This window comes from Mus musculus, chromosome 10 (assembly GCF_000001635.26).
Source record: "Mus musculus strain C57BL/6J chromosome 10, GRCm38.p6 C57BL/6J".
Lineage (NCBI taxonomy): Eukaryota > Metazoa > Chordata > Mammalia > Rodentia > Muridae > Mus > Mus musculus.
In genome coordinates this window covers 24,953,200-24,974,884 of record NC_000076.6, presented here as the reverse complement: position 1 = coordinate 24,974,884, position 21,685 = coordinate 24,953,200, and the positions used below count along the sequence as shown (strand labels likewise).

Genomic DNA, 21,685 nt, shown 5'->3' with positions numbered 1-21,685 from the left:
GAGCTGAGTTGAACCAGCCAGGCAGAGTTCAGAAAGTTCTAGAAAGGGTGAGTTTATTCAGCAGTAAGCCTCTGAGATGACAATTATATCTGGTGGATAAAGGTTACATTTACAGTCATCTCTGCTAGTCATCTCTGTTGATCTGGGAGGGAGCTAGCATATCACAGAACACCACTGTATTTAACACTCAGCTGTGATTTTCTGTGACTTATTTTTAACATCTCAGAACTTATTTACAGCTGTGTTTTACCTCCTGCCTCGGCCTCCCATCCAGTCGTAATTTGAAGTGAAGCTCTAAATCCATTTTCTCTCCTTTTGACTCTCCTTCACACCCCAGCATGGAAATACGAAACTTATGAGGACAGAGTAGGGAGTCTTGGATTAGTTGGCACGGGAATTCTGCTTTTTTTGCTTAGCAAAGCTCCAAATTCACGAGTGAGATCTATATTTTATTTCTTTTGTGCTATCTAGATCAGTTTTGGTGTGCAAAGTTTTCAAAACTGAGTTGGAGGTGTGAAAAAAGTAAATTGAAAGTACTTCCCTCTTTTTCTGCTCAGCAATCATTTCCGCAGCACAGCAATCAGCAAGCGTTTGATGGTCAGATAGAAACGACCCGTGTGTAAGATCAGCCGGGTGTGGCAAAATTGTTGGAAGTAGATATTGAGTCCGTTTCTTAATTTTTCTCAGTGATTACTATTCTATTCAACTTTCCCCCTGAGGTTCATTTTTAAAATTTCCTCTTCCCCAGAAAAAAATCATCTATTTTACCTGGGTTGGTAAAATGCTAGCCACTTCGAGTGGTCCCTCCACACTGTAATGAATAATTTAATGATGCATAGAGTAAGTCAACCATGAAGGACAGGGAGGACAAAAGGAATACATTTTAATGGCACTTAGGCAGACAGAGCTTGCCCTGACTGCCGGACAAATTGTTTTAAAGCAATTTAGTACTTTCTGACTTCTAGGGGGAAAAAAATTACACATACGGTTGTATCTTAAAAATGAAGTTTGTGAAGTATCTTGTTATGAAATGGTCCCAGCTCTCTGAGCTTCTACCTTATGAGACACAATCTCCTTTGGCCTGAAATAGAGGTAGATTCCCGATGGGCAGAAAAAGTGGTTATTGTCACTGGGGGAGCCAGTGGTTTGCAATTGTGTTTACAATTGAGGGAGAACAAGTGAGATTGAATTAGATGCTTAGCCTTCTGTCTTGGGCCTCAAACGTTTTCTTGGTTTCAGGTTTCGCTGGGATCACACTGTCTGTCTGAATACAAACTCAGGGAAAATAAGGAGTTTCTGGTATTTCCTGTAGTACAGCTGATGATTCATTTGTAGGCATGGCTCTCGGTTGTGCGGATTAGATCATTACTACAGGCTAGAATCTTCTGCTCCTAAAATTCCCTGCACTCTTTGTTTATTCAGACCTTTGCCACACTTATCCATGAGTTTCTCAGGAGACAACCAATTCCTGGGAAACCTGATTAGTTCTCTCTGTGCCTCACCATTTTGACAAAAGACAGGAAAAACATAGGATTCAGAGAGAATACCATGTTAGACAACAGCAGACTTTGCCTGCCCCATGTTACTGTTCATGTTAACATGCTTGGATTGCCTTGGTAAGGAACCCGTGTCTGGGGGTGTTGCCTAAACAGCACAGTGTATTTCCTCACAGTGCACTAAGTTCTGTGCTGAGGCTCTCTGTTGCTTTCTGCCATGACAGGTCAGGACAGACTCTTAATGCTGACTCCTGTGGGAGCAGCATAGCTTCCTGGGATAGCCCTGCCCACTTCCTAGCAACGACCTCCTTACACCTTTCCATGTTACATCACTCGGCATGCATCCTGCTCAGCTCTCACCGAGCACTCTTACATTCCTCACACTGGGCTTGAGGTCAGCCTTCTGAGCCCAAGGTTTTCTAAGAGAGAGCTCACAGACACAGGTACAGAAAACACACTTCCTGCTTGATGAGTCTGGCCCGGCCCTTTTTTTTGTCAGTTGAATCAGTGCACCCTCTGACTCAAATGGCTGCACTATCAGGCCAAACCCCCGATGCCTGTCACCCACAGACTCCCTGCTCGCATCTGCCTTTCATTTACTTAGCTTTGTATACTTGAGTGGTCAGTATCATAGTCGTGACACCACATGTACTTAGAAAGCAGCTGGAATACATCTGCATTTCCCTCTTTCCACAAATTCTGTTGTAGGTATAATTACATGAAAGAAGATGGAGGATTGAAGAAACCAGATAACATTCCAATGTTAACTTTGAGCCTACAAAGAAGTAAGTTTATATTTAGTAGCAAATCCTAGCTATTTAATACCAAATGTATAGAGTACTTAGCCTGAAGGGGCATTCATCAAGTACTTAGTAAGGGGGTACTGAGCTCTCATCCGTTCTACTGTAGAACAACAGCACACAGACCCACAGTTTAAATCCCAAGCCAGCTTGACTCACTGTCATCAAACTGGAGTAACGGCTACTAGGACCCATGAATAAAAAAGAGAGGAACTGAATATTTCTCCAAATAATCACTAATACACTGCCATTGGCTTTGTGCATAACAACACTGAATATTGTCACCATGACAACACATTGTCCTTAGTCATATTCAGACCAGTATGTATATGTCATAAATAGAACATTCATTTTCATTCTATCCAATCGTGTCTTTACTTTTAATAAGAGAAATTATAAAGGACTTATTAGCTTTTTGCTCTGAAACGCATGAATTTAAGGAAGTTCTTATTCAATAAGTAACATAACCACAAGAGGAGTACAAATTTATTTCATATTTTCCTTTTATAACTTCAAACATCTGTGTAATTTGATTGTATTTACTATTTATTGCCTTCTTTGGTCCCTCCGCCCCCTCATCTCTTGCTAAATCTTTTCTTCTCAAGAAGATATTCTCATACTTTTCTTTTCTTTTCTTTTTCTTTTCTTTGTGTGTGTGTGTGTGTGTGTGTGTGTGTGTGTGTGTGTGTGTGTGTGTGTGTGTCCTACTGGGTTTAATTGTTGTTAGTTGCATGATTGTGAGTGGGAGTTTATTTCCTGGAACATGGATAACCAGTAGCTTCACTAGTGAAGAAAATGACTCTCCTCCAACAGCATCCATAACTGCCAATAGCTCTTCAGGGAGGGGCGTGGCCTGGTGAACCCCTTCCTGTCCCATAATGCACTGCTGACAGGCACAGGCTCCTGCAGGTGGCCATGGCTTCTGTGAATCCAGCTTACAATTGACACTTTGTGTCCCGAAGACATTGTTTCATAGCTCCCCTCCCCACTGTCTGGCTCTTACACTCTTTCTGTCTCCTCTTACACAATGTTCTTGAGTCTTGGAGGGAGATATTCTCACATTTGGAGCTTTTCTTGGTCCCTTAATGAATAATAAATAATCCATACCTGTTAGTCGAAAATGTGTGTGCTGAAAACACAAAGATAAGCACAGACAACTTTCTAGTCCTTGCACTATGGATAGCACACAAGTCTATGTCCCTAAGTATGTCATGTGAATCTGTAAACTTAAAATTAGAGGTCACATGGCCACATAGCATTACTGACATTCCCTGTAATGCAGACACAACCAATTACTGCCATCTCTTTACACTTGTGGTTTGTTTTAGATCTCGTTCAGATAATCTCCGCCTGTCACAACAGTGACGAGTTTGTATATATCAAGTGACAAGTTGGCTAAATTAGATGGGAAGAATGCATTAAATCAGCAGATTGTCTTTCTGTCATATTTCAAAAATGCATTAGACAAGGGAGTGTCTTCCATTATTTCATGCAATAAGATGTGCTCCAGGATAGTATTTTTGAGATTTATTTTTAATCATAATTTTGTGTATGGTGTGTGCCTGTGTTGGGTTTGTATACATGAATATAGGGAGTGTCACACACGCTGGAACTGAAGTGCTTGTGAGATACCCAGTGTGGGTGCTGGGAACCAAACTTTTGTCCTCTGCAAAAGTGTCTTCTTAACTTTGAGCCATCTCTCCAGACCCTAAGAAAAGCTTAAGAGAACAATATTATTTAATTAAGTCTTCTACTTAGTATTTCTTATCATATTTTGGATTTTTCTAGGGATATGGACTTTGCAGTAAAAGTGGTGAGTAGTGGCTATCGCTGATAAATCGGTATGTGTTAGACATGGTAAGTTGCTTGTTCGTTTGCCATTACTCCTTGTTATAGTCTATCAAGAGATCCATCACCACCTGACTTACCTTAATGAAGAGAAACCCAGAGCTGGAAAGGTCTGAGTAACTTATCAGATTACTACATGAAAAGGCAAAACAGGAAACTCTGGACTTTACTGATGCTCATCTTCATTGCTTCAAAAAGTCTGTTTTCGTTTGATTTCAAGACGGAGACCATTTCTAGAAGAAAATATTTACAAGTGAATATTAAACAAAGACAGTTTGAATCCTTTGTCAGATGCCTTGAATTATTTGCTTGTATCTTGGCTTCCTGTCATTCCATAGAACCAAAAATGTCTCCACCCTCCTCTGTGTAGGGCCAGAGGTCACTGCTGGATTCCAGTCCTCTGATCCCTGCTCTGCACGTCTCTCAGTGAGTGCTAAAGGCTCCAGGTGGCAATGGCATAATGGGCTTTGCTTAATGGTTCCATCAGCAATTGGTGCATCTGCGGTAGATGTAAAACCAACTCTCAGCTTGGAATTAAATCAAGATGCTCACTGTACATGAGGGCAATGGAAATAATCAAGAATATAGCTCTAAAAGCACCATTAATACTCCCTTAGAGACTCCCTAGTGTAGAATGCTCATTAAAACACTCTGTTATCAACTTTTCATGACTGTGGAACACTTCTCAATGTTAAAAACCCCAATAATAAATGACATTACATTTAATATTATATATAAATACATAAATAATAAATAAATATTAAAACAACCCTAAATCTAACCCCTAACACTTAATGGAAAGAAACAAGTCTCATTCAGGTTTTTGCAGATAAGAAAAGAAGAAAAATGAGTTAAAGATTTTTAAAAAAGAAAAAAACTGCAGAACTCTTTAGGATTTCCAAGCGAATGATGGGCTGCCAGAGTCCTGAGCATAAGAAAGTGACCACTGGGAAAGCCAGTGCTTGGCTAGAGAAAAGGCCAAGTACTCAGGTCTATGATGTTGGGATCAGGGACAGGGAGCAGGCTCTGCAAAACAGTCTAATCTTTTAAAGGTGGTGCTCACTCCAACATAGCTATGCAGACTACACCAGAATTTTTCAACCATGACTCAATGACACTTTGGCCAAATAACTTTTGGGATGTGTGTGTGTTCCTGGTTATGTATATGTATATGTATATGTATATGTATATGTATATGTATATGTATATATGTATATGATGTATATGTATATGTACATGTATATACATATAGGTTTGCACATAAATGTGGAGGTCAGGAATCAACATTGGGTATCCAGCATTCGCTGTGGTTGGAGAACTGGGTTCTGATGATGCTATGGAGTCTTGGTTTCTGTTGTTTATGTTCTTGCCCTTGCCTCTTACCATCTGGTTATCTCTGATCTTAGCTGGTCTTGCTGTCTCTGGCTGTAGCTTGTCCCTTCCATGAGTCTGTGTGTCAGCACTCCTCGAGACCAGCTTTCTCCTGGCAGGATTTGGGTATGGAGAACTGTGGCATAGGGACAGCTCCAGGCACAGATGGAAACTGGAGGGGTCCTGTCCCTGGCTGCTTCCTTGATTCCTATGTCTTGAGGACTCGGGGCAGGTCCCTCTTGGGCCAGGTATTTGAGCAGAAGAGGTGGCCTTATCTGTGTTCTTAGGTGTGTCAGCACTCCTGGGAGACCAGCTCTCTCCTGGCAAGATTTGGGTTCAGGGAGATGTGGCACAGGGTCAGCTCCAGGCACATATGGAAACTGGAAGGATCCTGTCCCTGACTGTTCCTGTGTCCTGAGGGCTCTGAGAGGGTCCTTCAGAGAAGTGGTGGTCTTACCTGTGCTGTCAGGTGTGTTAGCACTCCTGGGAGATTAGTGTAACTCTTAACAAACAAGTGAAAGATTTGTATGACAAGAACTTCAAATCCCCGAAGAAAGAAATCGGAAGAAGACCTAAGAATATGGAAAGATATCCTATGCTCATGGAAATGGCCATGTTACCAATAGCAATCTACATATTCAATGCAATTCCCATCAAAATTCCAACACCACACTTCAGAGACATGGAAAGAGCAGTTCTCAACTTCACATGGACAAACAAAAAATTCCCTGATATCAAAAACAACTCTCAACAATAAAAGTCCTGGGAGAATCACCATTTTTTTTTTTTTTAACCTCAAGCTGTACTACAAAGCAATAGTGACAGAAACCACATGGTGTTAGTACAGAGACAGATAGGTGGATCAATGGAATACAATCAAAGCCCTGGAAATAAACCCACACACCTATGGACACTTTTTTATTAGATATTTTCTTCATTTACATTTCAAATGCTATCCCAAAGGTCCCCTCTACCCTTTCCCAACCCTGCTCCCCAACCCATCCACTCCTGCTTCCTGGCCCTGGCATTCCCCTGTACTGGGGCATATGATCTTCGCAAGACCAAAGGCTTCTTCTCCCATTAATGGTTGACTAGGGCATCCTCTGCTACATATGCAACTAGAGGCACAAGCTCTGGGGGATACTGGTTAGTTTATATTGTTGTTCCTCCTATAGGGTTGCAGAACCCTTTAGCTCCTTGGGTACTTTCTCTAGCTCCTTCATTGGGGGCCCTGTGTTCCATCCAATAGGTGACTGTGAGCATCCACTTCTGTATTTGCCAGACACTGGCATAGCCTCACAAGAGATAGCTATATTAGGGTCCTGTCAGCAAAATCTTCCTGAAAAACTCAAGTGACAGCACATGCTGTTGTGGATGTAGAGAAAGAGGAACACTCCTCCATTGCTGGTGAGATTGCAAACAGGTACAACCACTCTGCAAATCAATCTGGTGGTTCCTCAAAAAATTGGAAATAGATCTACATGAAGACCCAGCTATACCACTCTTGGGCATGTACCCAAAAGATTCCCCACCATACCACAAGGACATGTGTTCCACTATGTTCATAGAAGCCTTATTTGTAATAACCAGAAGCTAAAAACAGCCCAGATGTCCCTCAACCGAAGAATGGATACAGAAAATGTGGTTCATTTACACAATGGAATAACATTTAGCTATTAAAAACAAGGGCATCCTGAGTTTTGCAGGCAAATGGATGGAACTAGAAAGTATCATCTTGAGTGAGGTAACCCAGACACAAAAGGACTTGCATGCTGTGTACTCCCCAATAAGTGGATATTAGCCAAAAAGTACAGAATACAGTATGTAACCCACAGGACTCAACAAAGCTACAAGCTGAAGGACCCAAGTGAAGATGCCTCAATCCCACTTGGGAGGGAGAAGAAAGCAGTCATGGGAGGCAGAGGGAGGGAGAGTCGTGAGTGGGAGAAAGGAGGGGGAAAGGAAAAGGGAAAAAGGGACCAGGTATGGGGGTCATGAGAGAAGCCCAGAAGGCCAGGAGAATAAATGGAAATATGCAGCCTTGGGGGGATGGTAGGTGGTGGGACCCTCTAGAAAATACCAGAGACACAGTGGGTAAGAGACTCTCAGGACTCAATGGGCATGGCCTTATCCAAAGTGCCCAATGATGGAGAGAGGGAACTCAAAGAGCCCAACTCTAGTAGATAGACAGGGCCTCAAGTAGAGGAATGGCGCTATCAACCAACAGTCAAAATTTCTGATCCAGAATTGCTCCTGTCTAAAAGAACACAGGCAGGGACAAAAATGGAGAAGAGACTGAAGAAAAGGCTGTTCAGTGGCAGGCCCAACTTGGGGTCCATCTCATGAGGGACACTAAGGCCTGACACTATTACTGAAGCTATGATGTGCTTACAGACAGGAACCTAGTGTGGCTGTCGTCTGAGAGGCCCTACCACCAGCTGACTGAGAAAGATGCAGATACTTACACCCAATCATGGAACTGAAGTCGGGGACCACATGGTTGAATTAGGAGAAGGGTTAAAGAAGCTGAAGGGGAGGGTGACCCCATAGGAACACCAGCAATCTCAACCATCCCAGACCCCAGGGAGCTTCCAGAGACTGAACTACCAACCAGGAACATACACAAGCTGGTCAGAGGCCCCTGGCACATATATAGCAGAGGACTGCCTGGTCTGGCCTCAGTGGGAGAAGAGAGACTTGTGGCGCCAGGGAAGGGAGAGGCTTGGTGGGAGAGAAAGTAACTTCTCAGAGGCAAGGGAGAGGAGGAATGAGATGAGGAACTGTGTAAGGGGGACTAGGAGGGGAGGCAATGACTGGAGTGTAAATAAATAAAAAATTAGAACACACACACAGAGAGTAAGGCAGCATTCATTGTGGCCCACATTTTGCAGCCATGTAGTCCATCACGGCAAGCTGTCAGGGATATGAAGTGGCTGTCACATTCCACACAGTCAGGAAGCAGAGAAGGATGAGGGCTCAGTACATTTTCTCCCCATCCCTGTTGATTCAGTGAGGATATCAGCACGATGCCACCCACGTTCAGGGTGAGCCTTCCCTCTTCAGTAAAACCTGTAAACCAGTATAAAAAAAAAAAATAGACCATCTGAGACAGCCCTGAGGTGGGTGTCACAGCAGATTCTAGACGTAGCAAGTTGACTGTGGATATGAACCATCACAACCCGACAACTCGTCATTGTCTTGCCCGTCCACAGCAGATCGCCTTCATCCACCTGCCACAGAAGTCATCTTCCGTCCCGAGACCCTCTCTGCACAGCAGCCTGAGAAACTCTGCTAAGCACAACCCTGCTGCTTGTCCTGAACAGATGACAGCTCTCTCCTCCCACGCACCATTGCCTTCTTTTGTCTGCTGCTCCATTTGTATTGATTCTCAACTCCCTGTCCCCACCTTTGTACAGCATCCCTTTCAGTTCAGTGTCCTCAAATCACTAATTTGTGCTTTTATTTGGTCTGGACCCGACCAAGGCAAAAATAGATAAATTACCCATGCCATCCTACTATAACCTGGATGTGGATGGGGATAGCTTTAAATCAAGACTTGGTGCTCAGTGGAACATGTAGTCACTGTCCTAAGAGATGGAAATGATTGAGCTAGTAATTACCGTCTCTGATGGTATCAGAACAGTTCGTTCTGTTGTGGTTTTTGGATCTTTGCAGGTTCCAAGTGTGAACTAAATTAGCAACATACAGAAGAACCTTGTGCAGTGCTTGGGGCCCTATAAGGTTCAGTAATATTTGTTTTGTTTAAAAGGAAAAACGAAAGGGTCAGAAGGGGGTTTCTGAAGCAGAGATTTTTTGCTACTGCAGTAGTTCTCAAGCCCGCTGTGCTCTGCAAACCCAATATTACCTCCAATCTGCTATATTGTGATGGAAATTGCACAGCAGAAGGCAGATCTGGACGGCAAAGATATGGGAAATTATTTAACACAGCAAGAGGAGCCCCTGTCGACGGTAGCATCCCTCCTGGTTGTGTCAGCAATCTTTCTCATCAGGAACGCTTTCTACAAGCTTTGCAAAGGCTCAAGGCTGAGTTAGGCACAAAGGTTAGCAGAGGTGTGCTTGCCCAGTGCTCACAAGGCCTGGATTGGATCCCAGAGGACAGTATCGTGGTGTCCAGAGAGAGAGTGAATAGGAAGTGGGGACTTGACTTGTGAATCAGCACAGTACGGAAACAAAGGTGACCAGTCCTGCACTTGATGAAGCTCCTGCTTTTGGCACCTTGTAGATGAAGCAGAATTTTCTGCAGAATTTTAAGTTCAGAGGACTACAAACTGGTTTATCAGCTCTATTTAGGAAGCTCTGAGAAAGGAGATAGTTAAAAAATAATGACTGTGAGTTGTTCCTTGCTGTTTAGAATTCTGCTTTTAATTAACAAAGAATACACTATAAAATCTGTTCTGGGAAGCTGGAGAGATGGCTCAGCGGGTAAGAGCACTGACTGCTCTTCTGAAGGTCCTGAGTTCAAATCCCAGCAACCACATGGTGGCGTACAACCATCTCTAACAAGATCTGACTCCCTCTTCTGGAGTGTCTGAAGACAGCTATAGTGTACTTACATATAATTAATAAATAAATAAATAAATAAATAAATAAATCTTAAAAAAAAAAAAGATCCGTTCTGAGAAAATAATATTATTGAATTTGGCCGGGCGGTGGTGGTGCATGCCTTTAATCTCAGCACTTGGGAGGCAGAGGCAGGCGGATTTCTGAGTTCAAGGCCATATATATATATATATATATATATATATATATATACATATATATAATTGGATTTGATTGCTTGCAGAAGTGTTAAAGACACATAGTTTCAAAATGGACAGAAAATAGTTTTTCTGTAGTCAAATTCATATTTTCCAAACAGTCATAATATGTAGTTTGAGAGCAGCCTTAAGATTTATTTATGTATTTTACGTATATGGGTACTTTGTATGTACATCTGCACACCAGAAGATAGTGTCAGACAGTTAAGTGCTGACTTGTGGATTCCCAGAGTTGAACTCAAGACCTTTGGAGGAGCAATTTGTGCTCTTAACCACTGAGCCATCTCTCCAGACCCCCAAATACACCTTAAATACAGGGTTGCTCTATTAGGACTCTGTGTGGTCCACTTTTCTGAACAGTATTGTTAGCTAAATGTATGGAACCTCTAATGATCACATAAAAATAAATCAAACAAACAAAAAAACAAAAAGAGGTGGAGATTCTCTGGATAGCTTATTAAAAACTGCTTCTGCAGCTACAGAGCACTGGCTGCTCCTTCAGAGGATGATTCCCGGTGCTTTCATTCAGCTTACAACTGTAGCTCCAGTTCCAGAGGCTCCAATGCTCTCTTCTGGCCTTCAAGGGCACTAGGCATGCAAGCGGTACACAGACGTCCATACAGCAAAACACCTCTACACAGACACATACACACAACAAGACAATTCTGCCTAATACGACAAGTTACAGTACGATATTGCACCCTCCGCAGAGCTGAAATGAACACAAGAAAATGAGTATGGCTTTGAACACCCTACGAACGCTAAGTGCACGCTGCATTTAACTGTTCTACATGGCTCTCGCAGAGCAGCCCCCAAGGGTTGGTGAGAATAACTGTAGGGCATGAGTGGGGTGGTCCAGGGAGGCACCAAGAGGAGATGAGTGAAAGCAACAAATCATCCAACAGGACGGGCAGCCGACATTTCAATAAACCAATTAAAACAGAATGTAAGGAGGCTGAGAGAGGCCAAAAGCAAGACAGCCTGAAAACACAGCGGATATTATTATTTGATCTGTGTAAAGTGCAAACATTATCTGATTTAAAATGGCAATTTCCACATACCAAGTAGGAATATTAGTCCTACTTTAGAGGTAAGAAAATTAGGCTTCAGGGTTTGGGATTTAGACCCAAATCCACCTAGTCCAGCATCCACACAGTGTAATGAAAAAGAGTTAGTAAAGAAAAAAAAATACAAAAATCCTGGTTATTGCGCTGGAAAGATAGCTCATTGGTTAGAGGCTCTTGCTGCTAAACCTGATGACCTGAGTTCAGTCTCCAGGAACTGCATGGAGGAAAGACAGAGAGAACTGACCCCCACAACCTTCTACCTGATATCTACATGCATGCTGTGGCATGCACATACACCACACATAAACACATGCACACATCACACCATACACGCATACCATACCATAAACATATATACATCACAACACACACAGACACCACATCAGACAGACAGACAGACAGACACATACCCCACCATACACACACAGAGCACACATACCACACCACAGCATACCACACCATACACACATACAATACACAAAGTGCGCATATACAACACATCATACCATACACACACTACAAATACCACATGCACACCACACCACACACACACACACATACACACACACACACACACTATCCCTCACATATCGTACCATATACACACCACCCCTCATATACCACACACACACACACACATACACATACATACCACCTCATGCACACACATACATATCATACCAGACAAACATACACACACCATATCATGAACACACATACACACCACACTACACACACATATACAAACATACACCACACCACACACACCACACTACACACACATATACAAACATACACCACATCACACATACAACATACCCACACACATACCACACCATACAGACACACCACCATACAAACACATAGCCCACATCATGCACACACATACACACCACACCACACACACCACACTATACACACACATACACCACAACACACATACAACATACCCACACACATACCACACCATATACACACACACCACATCATGTACACACATACACATCACACTATACAAAGATACACACACACCACATCATGTGTACACATATACACCACACCATACAAACACACACACACACACCACTATACACACATTTAGAATTTAAAAAATAAAAAATAAATTCATCATCCAGTGGACGACTTGACTACAGTAGTGGATTTATCACTGTGGCCCAGTTTCCTCTTGGGCTTTATTTACAGCTTAAGAATTTCTTTCTCTACATAAACACAAATCTTTGTATTGTAAATGCTTAAACTAGGCAAATTTGGAATGATACATGGATGTTTCCATACATTTGTTCATATTCCTAAAACTTTTGCTGGTTTCTTCTTCCTCAAAGCACCTATAAATATCTCTGCAGGAAGAAGTGTTAAGAGCAAGCCTTCCAAGATGCTGTGTGCACTCCGCATAATTCTCGTCCAGATTTAAACTGATTCACCATGGAGATGAATAACCTTTTTAAGGGCATGCTGCACCACTGGTAAAGTTTACTTAATTTATTTTGACAGCTGCCTCTAATTGCTTAATAGCACACATTATATGGATAGTAAAAGGCTTAATAACTTAAGATCTCATTGCTATTTCAGATGGAGTGATAGGCATGTATTTGCCAGGCATGTGTGTGTTTATGTGCATGTAGTGTGTAGTGTAGTATGTGTGTGTGATGACCTCTGGCCTCCACTTGCATGTATACACACAAGCACATGCATATATGCAAACATGCACAAACCCATACAAAATAAACTCTAAATAAACTATAATTCTCTCTCTCTCTCTCTCTCTCTCTCTCTCTCTCTCTCTCTCTCTCTCTCTCTCTCTCTCTCTCTCTCTCTCTCACACACACACACACACACACACACACACACACACACAATTGTTCTAGGACTCGCTAGAGAATCCTCACCAAGCCCAGGCACATCTGTGAAGATGAAGGCCACATTGGTGTGATTGGTGTTTCTATACATTAAGGAGCCAGAAAGTCACTGGCCCACCCTCAGAGGCTGGAGAAGTGTTGGAGTCCCACAACCTGTGAGGGAAACGCCTTTGCTTCTAAATCACTTGTGTGTTGGGGATTTATTCAAAGACACTGCAGTTCTCAGATGTGAACATACTGAGTTATATGAGGAATGTCTTCAGCAAGTAAATATTTCCAATTCTCAGCTGTGAAACAAACAATGACTCAAAGGTAGTGTAGGCTAATGTTAATTTGTGTGCATGGGTCTTTTTGTGGGGCTGTCTTATTATTATATGTTAATCTAGCGCCCTCTTGTGCAGTACATTTTAATAACAAAGTTTGAAGATGTATATACTGTGTTTCCATATCCAGGTACTAGAGGGACATAATCATTAGATAATATTACTTTATCTTCTTTTTTATTATCAACATTGTTCAAACAAAAAGACAAAAGACTGAAGATCACCTGCTGTGAGTTGAGGTGAGAGCAAAGGCCACTTTTCAGAATCAAGACAATTCTCTCTTCAAAAGAAAATATTTCATTCTTGATAAGATGATACAATGACAACAGTCCCCCTTCCCTTTCTTCCCACCAACACCTCCCATATGCCCCACCTCACCACTGCATCAGGCAGAGACCATCACAGAAAACCACTACCAATCAAAGGGCAAAGTTGTGGAGCCCAGTCCTAAGGGATAGATCAAGACATTTCTTAAGGAAATCTAACTCACTCTCAAGAGAAATAGGGAAAGTATTTTTGTAGTGCAATATAATGAATGAGTTTTGGCGGATTCTTGGAATTTTAGGGCAAAAGAAAAATGTGTTGCTCCAGTGAGAGGCAAGAAATGGTTGCACTCCTGGCTCCCTGTGTGCATGGAGGCCAGCTACATTGTGCTTGTGCGAGCATGGCCAGCACCAGCTACATTGTATTGTTAGCTCTTCTTGGGAGTAGAGCACCCAACCTGTGTTTCAATTTCAGGAAATGTGATAAGCTAGCAGGAGTGAGCCCCATATGCAACACCATCCTCTGGGTAGTGACTTCCAGAGGTCACAGCTTCAGGCTTTTCTCTCCATCACTGACACGGCTTGAGTACATTGAAGTCCTGCTGTGCTCCCAGGAACTCGAGAGTGCAATCCTCCATTTTGTTTTGTTTTGAGACGAGGTCTTACTATCTAACTAATCCAAGATACCTTAAACTCTTTTCATCCTGCCTTAGCATCCTAGAATCGCAGGCCACCGCAGCCTGCAGAATGTGGCCTTAACTGGAGACAGGGTCTTTATGGGTGTAGTTAAGTTAAAATGAGGTAATTTGGATGGGCTTCAATCCAGTACTGTTTCTAGAAGGGGGGTGGGGTGGGAAGAGAGCTGAGCTGAGCGTGGCCAAGCATGCCTGCAACCCCAGAGATTGTAGGTGGAAACAGAAAGATGGAGAGTTCAGAGTCACCTGCATGATAGGAAATTCTGTCCCCTCAAATAGGGTAGGGAGATGTGATAGCTGTCCTTGGTTGTCAGCTTAACGAAACTGGGCAGACTTGTGAGGGGTTTTTCTTGATTGGGTCATTTGAGTGTAGAAGATCCACCTTCACCCTGGGCCACACCTTCTGCTGGCAGCCTGTCACACGGGGCATGGTAGAAGGAAGGAAGATTCTGCTCTTTGTCTGCTTTCCCTCCCTCTCACTGGCAAGTTCATTTCTTCACTGCTATGAGGGCCTACTTCTTTGCAATTCCAACATGCACTGAAGAGCACCTGAGACATCCAGCCTTGTGGATTACTGGGTTCTTGGACTTCCCCTTTGTGGGCAGCCACTGTTGGACCAGCTGGACCACAGTCTGAAAGCCGCTCTAATAAGTCACAGGTGCGCATGCGCGCGCCAAAAGTTGCTTCTCTAGAGAACCCTGACTGGATGGCTGGTACAGGGGCATCTGTGATTGGTGTGATTGATGCTTCTATAAACTAAGGAGCCCCCCCAAATCATTGGCACAGCCCAGAAGCTGAGAAGAAGCATTGAATGGTCTCCACAACCTGCAGAAGGTAGAGTTTCTGCCAAGTCTAGTGATTTTTTTTTTTTTTTTTTTTTTTTTTTTGCCTGCAAAACTGTGAGAAGGTGCCTTTCTGCTCTTCCGAGTTTCTCAGTGTGTGACACTAAAGAGGGAAATGGAAATAATGAAGTGTTATTATGAAGGATTTACCAATAAGCTCACTTAAAAAATGCTAAGTTACACAAAAGTACAATTCAGCTGCGGGAGCTTTGTCTCTGTTGGGCTTGGGCGGCTTAAAGAACCCAAACCTGGCTGACAGCCACTAATCAAGCCCTCCCTTATCAGGGAGAGCTTACATTTTGCCAGGCGACTAGGGTGACCCTGGCCGACAGCTGCCCTGGGAAAGGCAGCCGAGGTCAGTCTCTGAGATAATTTCTGCATCATTAATCTCCCCGTTTGTCTAAACAACCGAGCCATGGAATTACTGTCTCCGTAAATCATGTTTAATTGCTCAAAGTGTAACTTGGGACTGCAAAGCTACGTTAAGTTGACAGGGATTTCTGTTCAGGTGGGTTCTCTTCCACACAGAAGCCTGAGCTAGTGGCGGCTATTATTGAAGAGTTTTTTTCCTTTATTTATCTCTAAGTGCTTGGAGTGATTTCTCACTGGGGAGGCATAATAACACTCCAACAGCACTTAGTTAAACAAACACATCACTCTGTCATCCGTGGCACAGTGTTTCCTCACGGCTAGGTAGAACAACAGTTTAGGGTGATCAAAGGACAGTCCCCAAAGACACCCATATGGAAATACTGGGGTGTTTTTGAGAATGGCAGAGTTTTTCTTCGATCTCGGTGCGCTTTGCTTGTGGAACTAGGGTTCCAGAAAAATTGACAATGCCGAAAGCTATCCCAAGCTTGCGGATCTCAGAAGGAGAGCGATCAGAGGGGATGGGAGAGGACAGAAGGTGGAGAAGTAAGATACCAGTGAGCAGCTGATCTGGGGGCTCCTTCAAGGACTTGTGGTAGAAACTAGACAGAGGCTCGGGAAAGGAGGTGAGCTGGTCGGTCCAGTTGGCCCAACCACAAGGTGTCCAGGTGCCCTGCTCAGTTTCAGTCACGTAGTCATCCGCAGCCTCGGGCAGAGGTGCTCATTTAGGACTTGACAGAGAAACTGGAACCAAAACTCTGCCCTGACATTCTTGGCCTCCAGCAAGGACGTTCTCAGTTGGAACTATTGCTCTGGGATCCCTGCCCTACCTGACTAGTTTCTATCTCAACCACTCATCTATATGAAAGCTTTCCAATACACTGTAAAGAATACAGTGTTCTATTATAAAAAATAACTCACTGGAAAAATATTTTTCTAATTATGTCCTAGATATCTAAAATTTGCATGTGTCATACATTGTTTTAAAGGAAACTTTAGTTATTATTACATTTCACCATTAATATTTTGGTTATTTCTTTTTAAGATGAAAGCATTTTTTCCTTGTGAAACTAAAGCAGTATTTCCCCTAATTTTCTTTCTTTTTTGTTTTTTTGTTTTTTTCGAGACAAGGTTTCTCTGTATAGCCCTGGCTGTCCTGGAACTCACTTTGTAAACCAGGCTGGCCTTGAACTCAGAAATCTACCTGCCTCTGCCTCCCAAGTGCTGGGATTAAAGGCGTGTGCCACCATGCCCGGCTTCCCCTAATTTTCTAAAGGGGTTAAGTATAATAATAAACCAGTTTATTTCAAAACATCCTTTCAGTGTCTTAAAAACCATGTATATGTGGCTTGTTCGAAACATAATCTATTTTGAGACTATATTTTGCATCTGGTTATTTCCCCAGGACTCTGATCCAGCCGGGACGCCGACTTACCTAGGAGATTGTGCGCCATGAGGAAAATAATCACAACTCAAGTTCTGAGGTCATCTGTTTCATTCTTCTATTGGTAAGCTTATTTCTTAAATGGAATATAAAGTCTCCATTCTATGTAAATGCCTCAGGCTAGAATGCATTCTGCCTTGTGCGTGTTACTTCAGTATCAGGTGAGATCTCTTTGACAACCTAGAGATGCTAAGAGAGGCCACTGGGGTGGAGCGGCATGTTGATCTCTTCACTGCAACCAGAAACCAGTCTCCGGGCTTACGGTGGCCCCCGCACAGATGCCCTGTTTCCCAGTAGTCACTGATTAAGTATCCTCACAAGTTCATTGGTGGTCTGTATTTTAGCCAGGTGTGAAGTGTTGTTAAGATGGTGCTGACTCGGGACAGTTCACCACTGGGCCCTTTGGGTTGCCCTGAAGTCCAGCCTTTCTCAAAAGTGGGTTAAACCTTTCTCTGTTCTCTATACTCCAAAGCTAAGTGTTAGTTTATTTACTTAGGACCTCAAACAGTGAACGGTGAGGTCTTTCCCCACCCCCACACCATTCCTTCTCGTTGCTATCACTATGGACTTAAGGGTTTTTAGTTCACAGTCTATAAATTTCAGAAGCTAGAGAAATGATTCAGTCTGTAAAGTGCTTGCCACACAAATACAACTTCTTGAATTCTATTCCCAATACCTCTTTGGGATGGGGGAGACCAGGTGAAGTATAATATAATTACAATTCCAGTTACCCAACCTAGTCTATTCTACAGTCTACGAGCACCAAGCCAGTGATGGACTCTACCTCAATAAACAAGTCAAACGGCTCCAGGGGAATGACCTCTGACCTCCACTAGCATGCACACACATGCACATGCAGTTACATGCACACAAACCTGCACAAACAAATAAATTCAATGGGTTTTAATGAACTACAGCCACAGAATATGAGTGTTTGCTCAATGGGCTACTCTTCAAGCAGGTTCCTGATCTCTTTCTATGCAACTCAATGAAATTTTGATTTCTCCTTTTGGTGCACAAGATCTAGATGTTTTTCATGAGACATAGTGCAAAAGACTAAAACCCAAATTCTAAAAGAGGAGATTGTAAATGTGATGCACAGAACTCTAAGAATACATATATGTGTCATAAAAAAACATGAGTTCACACTGATAACTTCCAACTCCCATTTGTCATTACATAGTGTTTTGCGCTTTGCGCTTACTGTGGGAGATTTCTCCACTTCTCCCTTTGTATTTTTGCTCTGTACTGTTTTCCATGTTGAAGATCCTGACTTTGAGCATGTAAGCTATTCTGCTAGGTCTGTTACTTTCTCTTCTCCACTTCAAATGTGTCTTTATTGTATTTTTGCCACCTTTCCTGCTATCTGTGTATAGCTTACTATGGTTTCCACAAGTTGATTTCATCCTGGGTTCCTCCCCATTTTTAAAATCTATAATTTTTGTCATTTTTTTCCTGCTCTTCCCACACAAAGTTTTAACTCTTGTTGCCTTTCCAGCTCTACCATATACTTTTTTTTTTAAGTTCTGTTTTGAAATCTTTCTTACAGAGGTAATTAGAAACTGATCTTATCTTTTTTTAAACTTTGCTTTATATTAATTGATAAGTAGCAGCTGTACACATTTTGGGAGATATACTGCTATGTATTGATGTATGAATATCTTCTATAATTATTAAGTCAGGGCAATTAGCACAGCCATGACTTCAAATGGTTTTAAAATCAAATATCTTCAGCATACATTATCATGACATGACTTCTAAGGAAAAATAAAACTGTTTTTATTGTGTGCATGCATGCATCTATGTATGGGCACACACGTGTGTACATGTGTGTGTATATACATGTAAGTATGTGCACATGTGTGCATGTGAATCCTGGGACATTCTAACTATGTAGGCCAGAAGACAACTTTGAATACCAGTCCTACTTTCCACTTTGTTTGGCTATTGGTCTTTTGCTGTCTCACTGTCGTATGTTCCAGGGTAGCTGAGCCACAAGCCTCTGGGGAACTTTCCATCTCTGACTCTCATGTCTGTGCAGAAGTCCTGGCATCATGGAAATGCCCGTTATTATGTCTGTCTTTGGTGTGGTTTTAGGGGTGCAAACTGAGGTCATCAGAATTTCAGAGCCCAGTCTTTCACTGATGTACCATTTCCTTAGACCTTGATATAGTTTTTTTTCCTTTATTTATTTTTTTTAATTTATTTTTATTACATAACATATTTTCCTCAATTACATTTCCAATGCTATCCCAGAAGTCCCCCATACCCTCCCCCCCACTTCCCTACCCACTCATTCCCATTTTTTTTTTTTTTTTGGCCCTGGCGTTCCCCTGTACTGGGGCATATACAGTTTGTGTGTCCAATGGGCCTCTCTTTCCAGTGATGGCCGACTAGGCCATCTTTTGATACATATGCAGCTAGAATCCAGAGCTCCGGGGTACTGGTTAGTTCATAATGTTGTTCCACCTATAGGGTTGCAGATCCCTTTATAGTTTTCTTTTAAAATATAGTTTCTTTATATTTTAGGCAAAAATGCAAGGAGTAAATGATAAAGGTATACACACACACACACTCACACACACACACACACACACACACATTTATCTATAATGCATGACGACGATATTTGATTTTAAAGTTATATGGAATTCATCTAGACTTACCCTAAAATTTTATGGTCATAACCTGCTTCATTTGTTTTATTTGCCTTTCATTTCAGCATGAAATTAAATTTAATTAATTAATGACATTTTAATTAAATTGTATTATTTCGTAGATAGTGACCTGGCAACAGGATTCAGACAGAAAGCCTACCCTCCATTCATCCCTCCTGCACCTCACGGCGCCCTAACAGAGAGAGGCAGCTCTCACATCCTTTCTTTTCTTCCCACTAGTGCTTGGCTTTGTATGTGTTTTCCCCCTTTCCTCCACAAAGGACAGCATATTATGCATTTATTTGTTGTTTGTTTATGGTTGCACTCTGTTGCTTACATCCTGGCCACCGCTCCTTGACAGTTTACCACCTCATCTGCTCTGTTATGACTGCAAATTGCACTCCACTGAGCTGCCTCACATGGCCCTTTCTGCATTCACTCACTGTGTTTAGGGAGTAGGTGACACAGAATGACGGAATCCAGAAAAACGGATCCTTAGGCTGTCTCTTGCAATTTGGGCACACAGTGTTCCTTTAGTGCCCATGAGAGGTGGGGTCTAAGTCCCCCACGTACATGAAATCCGCAGATGCTCAAGTCTTCTATATGAAACGGCATGGTGCTTACATAGGACTTGTACATGTTATCAATCTTGCTGTACATCACTTCGAGGTTACCTGAAGTACCGAGCACAATGTGGTGTCAGTAGTTGGTTCACCACACAGTATTTAGGCACAATGTCAAAGACAAAGGTGTAGATTTTTGTCAAATATTTTTTCCTCTGCATCTGAAGATGCAGACCCCGTGGATATGCGAGCAGACTGTAGCATTTATTTCTTCGGTTCTTCCAAACACTCTTGGGTTTTCAGAAGGCTCTGCCCAACTCTGCTTTGCATGGTATTGGTGACAGCAGGATGTTTGGCTTTTGATGTGATCAGTTCTACTTCCTGGCAACAAAGTAAACAGCCACATCTGCTACCCTGTGGCCAGTGGTGGCCTCCTCCCTAGCAAACCCCAGAATGAGTGACATTTGTGCCCTGGAACTTGCTTTTCCAGTCCACCTACTACTTCTCTGAGCTTCCTGCGATCACTCTAGTAAGTCCTTTCTCCTGCTTGACTATGCTAAGAACTCCGACCTAAATGTTCTTTTTTTTTTTTAATTAGGTATTTTCCTCGTTTACATTTTCAATGCTATCCCAAAGGTCCCCCATACCCACCCCCCAATCCCTACCCACCCACTCCCACTTTTTGGCCCTGGCGTTCCCCTGTACTGGGGCATATAAAGTTTGCAAGTCCAATGGGCCTCTCTTTGCAGTGATGGCCGACTAGGCCATCTTTTGATACATATGCAGCTAAAGACAAGAGCTCCGGGGTACTGGTTAGTTCATAATGTTGTTCCACCTATAGGGTTGCAGTTCCCTTTAGCTCCTTGGGTAATTTCTCTAGCTCCTCCATTGGGGGCCGTGTGACCCATCCAATAGCTGACTGTGAGCATCCACTTCTGTGTTTGCTAGGCCCCGGCATAGTCTCACAAGAGACAGCTATATCTGGGTCCTTTCAGCAAAATCTTGCTAGTGTATGCAATGGTGTCAGCATTTGGAAGCTGATTATGGGATGGATCCCTGCATATGGCAATCACTAGATGGTCCATCCTTTCGTCACAGCTCCAAATTTTGTCTCTGTAACTCCTTCCATGGGTGTTTTGTTCCCATTTCTAAGAAAGGGTAAAGTGTCCACACTTTGGTCTTCGTTCTTCTTGAATTTCATGCGTTTGGCAAGTTGTATCTTATATCTTGGGTATCCTAAGTTTCTGGGCTAATATCCACTTATCAGTGAGTACATATTGTGCGAGTTCCTT

At 42.6% G+C, this 21,685-nt stretch overlaps 1 long non-coding RNA gene across 1 annotated transcript in view; it reads left to right on the top strand.

Annotated features, from left to right (window-relative positions):
* Window positions 1-14,944: 14,944 nt before the first annotated feature.
* The window catches only part of Gm36228, a 29,394-nt gene continuing 22,653 nt past the window's right edge, over window positions 14,945-21,685 (top strand). The window contains exons 1-2 of the long non-coding RNA XR_871528.3: window positions 14,945-15,352; window positions 17,135-17,237. This is a non-coding gene — a long non-coding RNA (predicted gene, 36228). The remainder of the gene's footprint in view (window positions 15,353-17,134; window positions 17,238-21,685) is intronic.